The sequence below is a fragment of the Phyllobates terribilis genome, unplaced genomic scaffold (genome assembly GCF_046119375.1).
Source record: "Phyllobates terribilis strain yellow unplaced genomic scaffold, ASM4611937v1 Scaffold_13__5_contigs__length_258822181, whole genome shotgun sequence".
Taxonomy (NCBI): domain Eukaryota; kingdom Metazoa; phylum Chordata; class Amphibia; order Anura; family Dendrobatidae; genus Phyllobates; species Phyllobates terribilis.
Genome location: NW_027362773.1, coordinates 183,862,868 through 183,877,670, shown reverse-complemented (window position 1 = coordinate 183,877,670; position 14,803 = coordinate 183,862,868). Strand labels below are relative to the sequence as shown.

General features: G+C 43.6%; 1 non-coding gene across 1 annotated transcript; it reads left to right on the top strand.

Moving 5' to 3' along the window:
* The first annotated feature begins 14,052 nt into the window (after positions 1-14,052).
* TRNAT-AGU (transfer RNA threonine (anticodon AGU)) lies at positions 14,053-14,134 on the top strand. Its single transcript has one exon. It is a non-coding gene; the product is annotated as a tRNA-Thr (tRNA).
* The last annotated feature ends 669 nt before the right edge of the window (positions 14,135-14,803 follow it).

The following is a 14,803-nucleotide window of genomic DNA, read 5'->3' as shown; positions in this document are numbered from 1 at the left end:
TCTGAAAAAATATTTGGCTTTCTAGCAGTGTGTGGGACTTGGTTTATTAGTCCATCTATACTGACCTCCATCAGGTTGCAAATTGAATATAATTTTTTTCTGCATCTAGCTCTGAAAAAATATTTGTCCTTCTAGCAGTGTGTGGGACTTGTTCTACTAGTCCATCTATACTGACCTCCATCAGGTTGCAAATTCAAAATAATTTTTTGTCTGCATCTAGCTCTGAAAAAATATTTGGCCTTCTAGCAGTGTGTGGGACTTGTTCTATTAGTCCATCTATACTGACCTTCATCAGGTTGCAAATTAAAAATAATTTTTAACTGCATCTAGCTCTGAAAAAATATTTGTCCTTCTAGCAGTGTGTGGGACTTGTTCTACTAGTCCATCTATACTGACCTCCATCAGGTTGCAAATTCAAAATAATTTTTTGTCTGCATCTACCTCTGAAAAAATATTTGGGCTTCTAGCAGTGTGTGGGACTTGTTCTATTAGTCCATCTATACTGACCTCCATCAGGTTGCAAATTAAAAATAATTTTTTGTCTGCATCTAGCTCTGAAAAAATATTTGGCCTTCTAGCAGTGTGTGGGACTTGTTCCATTAGTCCATCTATACTGACCTCCATCAGGTTGCAAATTGAATATAATTTTTTTCTGCATCTAGCTCTGAAAAAATATTTGTCCTTCCAACAGTGTGTGGGACTTCTTCTACTAGTCCATCTATGCTGACCTCCATCAGGTTGCAAACTGAATATAATTTTTTTCTGCATCTACCTCTGAAAAAATATTTGGGCTTCTAGCAGTGTGTGGGACTTGTTTTATTAGTCCATCTATACTGACCTCCATCAGGTTGCAAATTAAAAATCATTTTTATCTGCATCTAGCTCTGAAAAAATATTTGGGCTTCTAGCAGTGTGCGGGACTTGTTCTATTAGTCCACTATACTAACCTCCATCAGGTTGCAAATTAAAAATATTTTTTTGTCTGCATCTAGCTCTGAAAAAATATTTGGCCTTCTAGCAGTGTGTGGGACATGGTTTATTCGTTCATCTATACTGACCTCCATCAGGTTGTAAATTGAATATAATTTTTTTCTGCATCTACCTCTGAAAAAATATTTGGGCTTCTAGCAGTGTGTGGGACTTGTTTTATTAGTCCATCTATACTGACCTCCATCAGGTTGCAAATTAAAAATCATTTTTATCGGCATCTCGCTCTGAAAAAATATTTGGCCTTCTAGCAGTGTGTGGGACTTGTTCTATTAGTCCATCTATACTGACGTCCATCAGGTTGCAAACTGAATATAATTTTTTTCTGCATCTACCTCTGAAAAAATATTTGGGCTCCTATCAGTGTGTGGGACTTGTTCTATTAGTCCATCTATACTAACCTCCATCAGGTTGCAAATTAAAAATATTTTTTTGTCTGCATCTAGCTCTGAAAAAATATTTGGCTTTCTAGCAGTGTGTGGGACTTGGTTTATTAGTCCATCTATACTGACCTCCATCAGGTTGCAAATTGAATATAATTTTTTTCTGCATCTAGCTCTGAAAAAATATTTGTCCTTCTAGCAGTGTGTGGGACTTGTTCTACTAGTCCATCTATACTGACCTCCATCAGGTTGCAAATTCAAAATAATTTTTTGTCTGCATCTAGCTCTGAAAAAAAAAAATTGTCCTTCTAGCAGTGTGTGGGACTTGTTCTATTAGTCCATCTATACTGACCTCTATCAGGTTGCAAACTGAATATAATTTTTTTCAGCATCTACCTATGAAAAAATATTTGGGCTTCTAGCTGTGTGTGGAACTTGTTCTATTAGTCCACCTATACTGACCTCCATCAGATTGCAAATTGAATATAATTTTTTTCTGCATCTACCTCTGAAAAAATATTTGGGCTTCTAGCAGTGTGTGGAACTTGGTCTATCAGTCCATCTATACTGACCTCCATCAGGTTGCAAATTGAATATAATATTTTTCTGCATCTAGCTCTTAAAAAATATTTGGCCTTCTAGCAGTGTGTGGGACTTGTTCGATTAGTCCATCTATAATGACCTCCATCAGGTTGCAAACTGAATATAATTTTTTTCTGCATCTACCTCTGAAAAAATATTTGGGCTTCTAGCAGTGTGTGGGACTTGTTTTATTAGTCCATGTATACTGACCTCCATCAGGTTGCAAATTAAAAATAATTTTTTGTCTGCATCTAGCTCTGAAAAAATATTTGGCCTTCTAGCAGTGTGTGGGACTTGTTCCATTAGTCCATCTATACTGACCTCCATCAGGTTGCAAATTGAATATAATTTTTTTCTGCATCTAGCTCTGAAAAAATATTTGTCCTTCCAACAGTGTGTGGGACTTCTTCTACTAGTCTATCTATGCTGACCTCCATCAGGTTGTAAACTGAATATAATTTTTTTCTGCATCTACCTCTGAAAAAATATTTGGGCTTCTAGCAGTGTGTGGGACTTGTTTTATTAGTCCATCTATACTGACCTCCATCAGGTTGCAAATTAAAAATCATTTTTATCTGCATCTAGCTCTGAAAAAATATTTGGGCTTCTAGCAGTGTGCGGGACTTGTTCTATTAGTCCACTATACTAACCTCCATCAGGTTGCAAATTAAAAATATTTTTTTGTCTGCATCTAGCTCTGAAAAAATATTTGGCCTTCTAGCAGTGTGTGGGACATGGTTTATTCGTTCATCTATACTGACCTCCATCAGGTTGTAAATTGAATATAATTTTTTTCTGCATCTAGCTCTGAAAAAATATTTGTCCTTCTAGCAGTGTGTGGGACTTGTTCTACTAGTCCATCTATACTGACCTCCATCAGGTTCCAAATTCAAAATAATTTTTTTCTGCATCTAGCTCTGAAAAAAAAAATTGTCCTTCTAGCAGTGTGTGGGACTTGCTCTATTAGTCCATCTATACTGACCTCCATCAGGTTGCAAACTGAATATATATTTTTTCTGCATCTACCTATGAAAAAATATTTGGGCTTCTAGCTGTGTGTGGGACTTGTTCTATTAGTCCACCTATACTGACCTCCATCAGGTTGCAAATTGAATATAATTTTTTTCTGCATCTACCTCTGAAAAAATATTTGGGCTTCTAGCAGTGTGTGGAACTTGGTCTATTAGTCCATCTATACTGACCTCCATCAGGTTGCAAATTGAATATAATTTTTTTCTGCATCTAGCTCTGAAAAAATATTTGTCCTTCTAGCAGTGTGTGGGACTTGTTCTACTAGTCCATCTATACTGACCTCCATCAGGTTGCAAATTCAAAATAATTTTTTGTCTGCATCTAGCTCTGAAAAACTATTTGTCCTTCTAGCAGTGTTTGGGACATGTTCTATTAGTCCATCTATACTGACCCCCATCAGGTTGCAAACTGAATATAATTTTTTTCTGCATCTACCTCTGAAGAAATATTTGGGCTTCTAGCTGTGTGTGGGACTTGTTCTATTAGTCCATCTATACTGACCTCCATCAGGTTGCAAATTGAAAATAATTTTTTTCTGCATCTAGCTCTGAAAAAATATTTGGCCTTCTAGCAGTGCTTGGGACTTGGTTTATTAGTCCATCTATACTGAACTCCATCAGGTTGCAAATTGAATATAATATTTTTTCTGCATCTAGCTCTGAAAAAATATTTGGCCTTCTAGCAGTGTGTGGGACTTTCTCTATTAGTCCATCTATACTGACCTCCATCAGGTTGCAAACTGAATATAATTTTTTTCTGCATCTACCTCTGAAAAAATATTTGGGCTTCTAGCTGAGTGCGGGACTTGGTCTATTAGTCCATCTGTACTGACCTCCATCAGGTTGCAAATTGAATATAATTTTTTTCTGCATCTAACCCAGCCAATAGTTTTGGCCTAATACCACAGTTTGGCCACTCAGCTCTGCTCGGTTCCCATCCATTGTTTTTTTGTGCAAGCAACTCCAGAGTTGTGAATTAGTTAACCACCAAAATGAGTGGAAAAAGGCCTGCTGCTGATGGAAAGGGGAATAGGCGTGTTGGGAAGGGGAAAAAAGGTTGTGTCCGTGGGGTAGGTGTTAAAGCTACAGTAACATCTGCAGAAGAAAGACCATCTTCCAGCCAAACTAAAATGTCTACTTCTTTTAGCGGACAATGTGATAAGATCCCTTTCTTATGGCCACGCCAATCGCTACAAATTCCAGATGAGGCACAAAAACAGCAGGTGCTTCAACGGATATCAAGTGCTCCTTTAAGTGGGCTCTCCTCCACATCAACTTCAACATCACAAATACTCCAGTCCTCAAAGGTGTCACCCCAATCGCACTTGCTTCCTCACAGCTCCCAAACCTCCAGCTGCCCGTCTGAGTATGAGGTAGAACAGATGGTTGAGTCTGTAGAGCTGTTTACTCATACTATAGCCTGGGAATCAGAGGTCGGCTCCAGCGCTTCTGTGAATCCAGACGAGGAAATGATCTGCACTGATGCCCAGAATCTTTGAGTCGGATCCAGGACCAGACGCTGAAGGTTCTGACCATAATGTAGACCCTCATTCCCAAACTGTAACTCCTGTTGGTGGAGACAATGAGGAAGACGATGATGAGACTCAAATACCTAATTGGAGCGACAACTTTAGTTTTTTGTCAGGGCAGGAACAGGTTGGCTCAGAGGACGACGGGTGTGATAACGCACAGGGTGATGATGATGAGGTTGGAGATCCCACTTACTGTCAACCCACAGTCAGCCAAGAGATGACGTCAGCAGAGGAGGTGGAGGAGAAAGCTAGTGACGACGAGGTCAAGTTGCTCCTTCCTGGACAGAGACGTAGTACTGGAAGCACGTCAACAACTGCATCCTCAAACACATCTCTGACTCAAGTCGTTGTGGCTCTTCAGGTCGCATGGGTGCTAAGCCTTGCATAGCCTGGGCATTTTTTCAGATCGATAAAGATGACCCTACTCGTGTTATCTGTAACATTTGTCAGCAAAAGCTAAGTAGAGGCCAAAAAATACATAGTTTGAGTACTTCATGCATGAACCGGCACATGGACATGAAGCATAAGTTGCAGTGGGAAGCTCACTGTGCTACAATGCGGCCTAGCCAGCCGGGCCAACCACCGTCTGCCATATCTTGTGCATCCGCGGCCTCTTCATCCTCTGTGACTGGGGGGACAGCAGTCACACCTGTTTTGGGACGCAGACCTGCCACCTCTTTACCCGCAACAGCCAGCGTGATTGGCAGGTCATCATTTTCTTTGGAGGTGGTAACACCAGCTGGTGTTGAGCACTGTCCGACATCGATAGCACCACCTTTGGATCAAGGCAACCTAACATGTCCGCCTGCATCTTCCTCACAGACCGGCAGTTTGCCGGGGACACCCTTATCAACCCCGTATAAGCACAATAGCCAGCCCTCGGTCCCTCAGATGTGAACAAGTAAAAGACCATTTCCTCCAAGCCATGAGAAAGCTAAGAGGTTGAATTTCACCATCTGCAAGCTCTTGGCTACAGAAATGCTGGCTTTCCGCCTGGTGGACACAGAGGATTTTCGAGACCTTATGTCCGTCACAGTGCCCCAGTACCAGATGCCCAGTCGGCACTACTTCTCAAAGAAAGGTGTGCCTGCGCTCCACCAGCATGTCGCACACAACATCACCGCTTCTTTGAGAAACTCTGTGTGTGACAGGGTGCATTTCACCACAGACACTTGGACAAGTAGGCATGGACAGGGGCGTTACATGTCGCTGACTGGGCACTTGGTAACTATGGTGACAGCAGGACAAGGGGCTGCTGTCCAAGTCTTGCCGTCCCCACGAGTTGTGCGTCAATTCTCTTTATCTCAAAGTTCCTCCACTGCTTCTGCCTCCTCAACCTTCTCTCGGTCTTCCACCTGCACCCAAAGCCTGTCTGGTCATGCCACAAGCTTTCTAACTGCGCAGAAGGGATCCTGCACACCTCTTTACTATGCTGGCAGTAGGGATCAACGTCATCAGGCGGTTTTTACTTTGAAATGTCTGGGAAATGTGAGTCACACAGCTGAGGAGTTGTGGTCAGCTCTGGAGAACCAATTTCATGAATGGTTGTCTTCACTGGACCTGAAACCAGGGAAGGCCGTGTGCGACAATGCTGCAAACCTGGGTGCGGCCCTTTGCCGGGGCAATGTCACACACGTGCCTTGTATGGCTCACGTGTTGAACCTGGTTGTCCAGCAATTTTTAGCCCACTATCCCGGACTAGATGGCCTTCTGCAGAGGGCACTGTCGCTGTGTGCTCACTTCCGCTGTTCGTATCCCGCAGCTCAGCGACTTACATCTCTACAGAAGTCGTTGGGTCTGCCACTTCACCGGCTAAAATGCGATGTGCCTACCCGGTGGAATTCAACTATGCACATGTTGCAGCGACTGTGGCCGCACCGAGAAGCCCTGGTGCAATACGTTCTGACGTATAGCCTGGGCCAACGAGATCCAGAGGTGGGGCAAATCACGCTGGAGGAGTGGTCTCAGATCAGGGAACCTTCTGCACAGTTTTGAAATGGCGACGAAGATGTTTAGTGCTGACGATGCCATTATCAGTATGACTATTCCGGTGATTTACATGCTGGAGCACATGTTAAACAGAATTCGGAGTCAGGTGGTGGCACAAGAGGAGGTGGAGGAAGAAGAGGAGGAGGAGTTGTATGCGGAAGGGCTAACATCTGCAAGGTCCAGACGGTCGGCAGCACCAAGGCGGCAGGCATGTGAGGGTGGGGGAGATGGTTTTACCAGGGCGCATGGTAGCAGCCAAACTAGTGAGGAAGGTGCAGGAGCCCAGGAAGAAGTGTAGGACGAACTGATGGAAGACTCATCAGATGAGGGAGACCTTGATCACATTTCTGTTGTGCGAGGTTGGGGGGAGAGGACAGAGGAAGGAAGTATGATTGTTACCTCGCCACCAACACAACAGGGTCTTGGTGCTCCTGGATGCGCAAGACACATGGGTGCCTTCTTGCTGCACTACCTGCAACATGACCCTCGGATTGTCAGAATTCGAAGTAATCCTGACTGCTGGGTTGCCACACTCTTAGATCCCCCACACTCTTCGATCAACCTTTTCATTTTAATAAAGACCAAAAAATGGTCATTTTTGAAATTATAAGCATTAGCAGGTTATTAGAAACTGAAATCAAACAGTTTTCAAATCAAAACTTTATTCTAGGTGATGTTAGATTTGCACATAGGACCCCTTGTTCGAAAGGAGCTTCTGAACTCTCTCGTCCATTGAATTTGTCAGGTTTTGGATGGTTTCTGCTTCAATTGTTTTGCATGAGGACAGAATACCCTCCCAGACCTGTTGTTTAGATGTGAACTGCCTCCTGCCATCATAGACACTCCTTTTGATGATGCTCCAGAGGTTCTGAATGGGGTAGAGGTCAGGGGAGCATGGGGGTCACACCATAAGTTTGTCCCCTTTTATGCCCATATCAGCCAGAGATGCAGATGTGTTATGTGCAGTATGAGACGGTGCATTATCATGCATAAAAATGATCTTGCTGTGGAATACACGGTTCTTCTTCTTGAACCATGGCAGGAAGTGCTGTTTGAGAAACTCCACATACATTATGGAGTTCATCTTTACCCCTTCAGGTATCCTAAAGGGGCCGACAATCTCTCTCCCCATGATTCCAGCCCAAAACATTACTCCACCTCCTCCTTGTTGGTGCTGTAGCCGTGTTTGCGTGGGGTGTCCATCAACCAGCCATCCTCCACTCCATCCATCTGGACCATCGAGCGTTGCACGGCACTCATCCGTGAACAAAACAGTTTTGAAATCAGTCTTCATGTAATGTTTGGCCCACTGGAGCCGTTTCTGCTTGTGTGAAGTGGATAGAGGAGGTCGACAGGATGGCGTACGCACAGCTGCAAACCTCTGAAGGACCCTGCATCTTGTTGTTCGGGGGACGTTGGAGGCACCAGCAGCTTCAAATCTTGTCTGCTGCTATGACAAGGCTTTTTTGCCGCTGCTCTTTTAACCTGACGTAATTGCCTGTAGGAAAGAGTCCTCAATTTGCCCTTATCAGCACGCACACGTGTGTACTGTGAATCAGCTACATACTTCTTGATTGCCAAGACATTACATCCTGATCATCGCACAATGTTGATTGTAGTCATGCCTTGACCTAAACACTCCACAATTTGTTGCTTCTCAGCAGCCGACACATCCTTTTTCTTTCCCATTTTGGCAGAAAATGTAGGCTGCTTAATAATGTGGGACAGCCTTTTTAAGTAGTCTTGCCTTTCATTGGACACACCTGCCAAACTAATTAGCACAGGTGTCGGCATTTGCTTACAGTGATATAAAGAGCCCTGACACACATCACCATCAATGAGTTTAACTGACAAACAAACAAATTCTTCCCTTATCACTCCTAAACACTTTTTGCATAATAATTTGGAACACGGTGTACATGTGCTTTTCCACAAAACACCAGTGGTTCACGTAGTGAATCTTACAGTTCTAACTTGCCAACCGTGGTCTGTATGGAGTTGTTCAATAAAGGGCCCAAAATTAAGATAACATAGACGGGAGAGGTCTCTATGAATAGGAATTCCTAAGAATTTGATACCCTGTGAGGGCCAGGCAAAGGGAAAGTTGGACTGGATGGAATCCTGTATGGATTTGGGGAGGGAGACATCGAGGGCCTCAGACTTCGCTGCATTGATTTTAAAATTTGACCATGTATCAAAGTGATCTATTTCAGCCATAACAGCAGGGATGGATATATGTGATTGAGTGATATATACTAGGACATCATCAGCAAATAGAGAGCACTTGTACTCGGTGCCTCCCACCTCAATCCACCTAATATTGGGGTTATGGCGAATTGATGAGAGCAGGTGCTCCGTCACTAGGATGTATAAGAGAGGGGACAGAGGACATCCCTGCCTTGTCCCATTGGTGATTATGAAAGGTGATGAAAATGTTCTGATGCGCCCCCTGGGCCTTGGGACACCCGGAGCCGGACCCTTTTTGGTGGATGCTGGTGGTTGTAGTCTCCGTGGCGGCGACCCGGTTCCGTGGCTCAGGGCGGTCAAACCAGTGGCGGAACTATTTATGTGGTTTTGATGTTTAAAAATCCGACTACGCCACCCGTGGATTGCGGTCAGAGTGAACCGCCGCTGCAGGGCAGACCGCTGAGGCTTGTGTTGTGGGTGCAGCAGAGCGTAGCATAACTCCCCACGGGAGGAGTATAGCCTCAGGGCAGTGTATGCGGAGGATGGGGGTGATGGTGCAGGGCAGCAGCAGTAACGACACGGAGTCAGTGAAGCAGTCCAGGGCCTTTACTCACAGTTCTTATTATCCAGACCACGTCTGCAGGTAACGGCTGCCCACGTCGTACTGTGCTCACCAGGTGAGGGGCTCAGACAACTCCCAGATAACTTTGGAGCGCTTCACAGGACCCCCTTTGTGTGTCCTTTGTCTGGCCTTTCTTACCAACCCTTCTGTCCGGCTGCCTCGGGCCTCCTCTTGGTAAACTTGGCGTCAGTTTCCCTGACCCTATGTGGTGCCTTCCTAGTGGATGTAGTGAGGGGCTGCGCCACATAAAATGTCACAGCCTACGGTTTCTAGCTGAGGGTCGTTTCCCGCCTCCACTAGTTTTGGGGACCGGTCTCCCCCTTTGGCATGACCCCTCCACGCAGGTGGATTCGGGCGTGCGGTGGCGACTCGCCTGTCCGCACCCCTGGGATCCCTTCGTTACTCGATCCTGGAGCCTTCTCCGCTCCTCTTCCTTCCTTCTCCCTCTTTCAGGCCTGGGCTTCTGTTACTAGGCCCGCCTCCGGAGCAGAGCTCATGCAGAGCCCCTGCTCCCTGTCACTTCTGCTCAGACTTCTCTGCACTGAACTAAGATGGTGCCCACCTTTTATACTCCCTTCTCAATGCACCCAGGAACTGCTTACTCCCTGCTCCTGCACTGCAGGGTTCCCCTTCCTCAGTGTTCCCTCCCCCCACTCCAGATAGGGACAGGGACTGTCGTGCCCATCTCAGGGGCATATTGGTCGCCCTGCCCCACGGCAATGTGGTGTAATGCATGCAGGTGTCGGGTCCTGATCCACACTCCATCCTTACCTGAGAGTGAGATATCACACCTCTGGGTGAGGTGCAATACCTCTGTAGAAACCGAACTCTCAGGGTGCTACAGTTCCATTTATCTTCAGCCTAGGTGACCTATTGCGATACAGGGCCGTGATTGTGGCTATAAAAGGGTCCCCTAGACCCCTACCCCAAGCTTTTTAAGAGAATAATATATGGCGTGCCAGGAGACTCTATGGAATGCTTTCTCAGCATCCAACGAGAGTATCTAATTACAAATTTTTAACTGCATCTAGCCCAGGAAATACTTTGTGCCTAGTAGCAGTGTCTGCTAGTCAGCGGATTATCGGGCTGTTAAGCAAGCTACACCACCTGTAGTTTGGACACTTAATTTTTTCAAAGGAAATGCTTCGGGACCACGGGATACTCAGTGAAGAGCATCAGGAGGCACCTCGAGGCATAGGGGCTGGGACTGGCGGTAGGATGCCTTGCGGTGGACAGCCGAGCTCGATCCTTATAAAAACTTTTTAACTGCAGCAGCTTTAGTGGACGCTACTGGAGCTGGAATTACGCGGCTGCTAGCATGAGACTTGCCCTTGAATAGATCCTTGTAAAAGGATTTAAAGTGTATTCATTCAAATTAGAGAGACAATTTAAATTAAAAAGCTTAGAGCTGCCTCCACCACAGGGGGGCTCGCTCGACCCACCAGCGGATAGGCACCAGTATTGGGAGAGGGGGGCTGGTAGTCAGGGTCCACCGCGGCTCTGGCACAAACCCGGCGACACGGAGGTGGCACGGGCAGGAACGGACTGGTCGTGTCGGCTTCTCACTTTTTGGATTTTAGAAGGGCATGACATGCCTATATCTGTGTCTCCCCCTCCTTTTACTCCTCCACCTCTTTTCTTTTCGCATGACTAAATGTACTTGTCACTTTTCCATGTGTTAGTTATGTCTTCTGAGCAGTTTGTCAGCTTTTGGACACCTTTTGAAGGTGTTTTCTATGTGTTTCTATGTGTTTTTGTTTGCCTGCCATTGGTTTTAACGGTGTTCGACGAACAGTTTGGCGAACACAAGGGTGTTCGACGAACCGAACCGAACTCGAACACTACGGAGGTGGCTCAACACTAATCATAATGCATGAATTTCCCAGTTTCCACTGAGATTAGAACTCAGATCACTGGATTCAGAGTGAATTTCTCACATTTCCACAATGTACACATGCTCTTTTACCATTTTCAAAAGAAAATCCAGCCAGCTTCATTGGTCATATGGTTCAATGGTGTAAGGGTTAGGACTCTGGGCTCTGAATCCAGTGGAACCTGAGAAATTCTTTGTGGACAGCGGTATTATCTTTCTGCTCACACTCAATTTGCCAATGCACATGATTTAACATAAAAAGAGAAAGTTAAAATCCACATGGCAAAAAAAATCTATCTATCAAGAAAGTTTAACTCAAAAGTTAAACTTGACTTCATGAAGCAAAACTCATATCATCTATGTCACACCAAGCAATCGTACTCTATGACTTGTGCCAATGTTCGCATGACACTTTTTCCAGGTGGTTGAAACTGACCAGGATTTCAAGCCGAAACGGCCTCAAGAAACGACACCAATTCTTTTCCTGAATCACCCTTTTTAGTGTTTTCCAGCATTTTTGTAAACATTGTTTGGTGATGTTTTTCTAAGTATTGTTTTGGGCATCAAATGAGTTTGCTTAAGTTTCTTTTTTGCTCGCAAAATGCTGTGAACGTCACTCAGGAACCTTCCAGGGGTCTTTCTAACCTACTCATTGACTTGTATAGCAAGTATAAAGCAAGCAAAATATACCTGAAAAATGATATGCTCACTTCTGTTAACCGCTTGGCGTTTTGGGAAACTTAATGAGGTTAAAAGACGCTCAATACCTGATCATATGAACAGCAAGTCTTTTTGCATGGAAATGAATCTGTTCAAACTATTGAGCATTTTCAAAGCCTTTTTCAGGAGGTGTTTGGAACAAAGTCACTCTAAATCCGCCTTATGAATTTTAATAAACCTTGAACTGTAAAAGGTTCCAATTGATGATACCTTTAAATCAGATTTTTACATTTCAGTGAGGCCTGGAATTTTGTTTCCAATTGAAATCTTCCATTTTCTGAAATGTCTTCCAGAAGGATAATCACTGATATTGATCATGGTGCTATAAGAAAAGGTGTGAAACTCATAAGAATGAAACAATGTCTGAGTAGTTGTGGCCGAGTGGTTAAGGCAATGGACTAGAAATCCATTGTGGTCTTCCCGTGTAGGTTCAAATCTTGCCAACTACGTTTAACTTCATGTAATACTTTGACGAATTATCTGAGTAGATCAATTTCCACATTCCCAAGTCTATCCCCCACAGAAATGGTCTGTAATCTATGGATTGTATTTGTAGAACCAGCTTAACAGCATCTGTAGATCTTCTTTTGATTAGTCAGCCGGGTGAGATGTCACTTGTGCATCACACCACCAAACAAAGCTCAGAGGGTGCCATCAGGTATGTGGTGCAAATCCTCCTTTTTTCCAGCGAACACAGACCACTGCCGTGGCTGATGGACTGGGATATGAACTTTGATTTGCACCAACTCTACTTGAATTATCTTTCCGATGGAACCTTTTAGCACACCATGAAAACTCTTTAGTGACTTCTGGATGAGCAGAAGTTTTGCAATTTCTTTTTTTCTCACCCTTTTTCCAGCTGATAGATCCAGCACGCTAATTATTAGCCAGATTTCATCAACATTTTAAAACTGTCCTTGTTGTGATATCATGGAACTTTAAGCACACTTGTGGAATAAAAAGGGAGGAGATATTAATTTACCAATGTGTGTTAGATATACATTTGCGGGACAGCTTTAGAACCAGTTTTCATCATAATGCATGAATTCCCAGGTTCCACTGAGATTAGAACTCAGATCACTGGATTAAGAGTGAATTTCTCACATTTCCACTATTTACACATGCTCTTTTACTGTTTTCAAAAGAAAATCCAGCCAGCTTCATTGGTCATGTGGTTCCATGGTGTAATGGTTAGCACTCTGGACTCTGAATCCAGCAATCTGAGTTTAAATCTCAGTGTAACCTTAGAAATTCTTTGTGCACAGCAGTTCTATCTTTTCTGCTCACACTCAATTTGCCAATGCACATGGTTTAACATAAAAAGAGAAAGTTAAAATCCACATGTCAAAAAGATCTATCTATCAAGAAAGTTTAACTCAAAAGTTAAACTTGACTTCATGAAGCAAAACTCATATCATCTATGTCACACCAAGCAATCGTACTCTATGACTTGTGCCAATGTTCGCATGACACTTTTTCCAGGTGGTTGAAACTGACCAGGATTTCAAGCCGAAACTGCCTCAAAAACGACAGCGATTCTTTTCCTGAATCACCCTTTTTAGTGTTTTCCAGCATTTTTGTAAACATAGTTTGGTGATGTTTTTCTAAGTATTGTTTTGGGCATCAAATGAGTTTGTTTAAGTTTCTTTTTTGCTCGCAAAATGCTGTGAACGTCACTCAGGAATCTTCCAGGGGTCTTTCTAACCTACTCATTGACTTGTATAGCAAGTATAAAGCAAGCAAAATATACCTGAAAAGTGATATGCTCACTTCTGTTAACCGCTTGGCGTTTTGGGAAACTTAATGAGGTTAAAAGATGCTCAATACCTGATCATATGAACAGCAAGTCTTTTTGCATGGAAATTAATCTGTTCAAACTATTGAGCATTTTCAAAGCCTTTTTCAGGAGTTGTTTGGAACAAAGTCACTCTAAATCCGCCAAATGAATTTTAATATACCTTGAACTGTAAAAGGTTCCAATTGATGATACCTTTAAATCAGATTTTTACATTTCAGTGAGGCCTGGAATTTTGTTTCCAATTGAAATCTTCCATTTTCTGAAATGTCTTCCAGAAGGATAATCACTGATATTGATCATTGTGCTATAAGAAAGGTGTGAAACTCATAAGAATGAAACAGTGTCTGAGTAGTTGTGGCCGAATGCTTAAGGCGATGGACTAGTAATCCATTGGGGTCTTCCCGCGTAGGTTCAAATCCTGCCAGCTGCATTTAACTTCATGTAACATTTTTGACGAATTATCTGAGTAGATCAATTTCCACATTCCCAAGTCTATCCCCCACAGAAATGGTCTGTAATCTATGGATTGTATTTGTAGAACCAGCTTAACAGCATCTGTATATCTTCTTTTGATTAGTCAGCCGGGTGAGATGTCACTTGTGCATCACACCACCAATCAAACAAAGCTCAGAGGGTGCCATCAGGTATGTGGTGCAAATCCTCCTTTTTTCCAGCGAACACAGACCACTGCCGTGGCTGATGGACTGGGATATGAACTTTGATTTGCACCAACTCTACTTGAATTATCTTTCCAATGGAACCTTTTATCACACCATGAAAAATCTTTAGTGACTTCTGGATGAGCAGAAGTTTTGCAATAGAGATGAGCGTTGTTCTACTCGAACTGTTCGCCAATCTCAAATTCAAGCTGTTTTGGGCGGTGTTCGAGCCATTCGGCAAACACGAACGATTTGAGAAAAATTCGGCTGTTCGAGGTTATGTTCGATAACTGTTCGTGCACCAAAATCATAACTGGATTTTTTCTCAGTAATGATGAAAATGAATGTTAATACGCAGTTTGAGTGTACAGCGTGGTGGGGGGAGGGGCAGGGGATGGATCTCTGCAGGAATAATGAAGATCTCCATTTTTTTTTCTCTT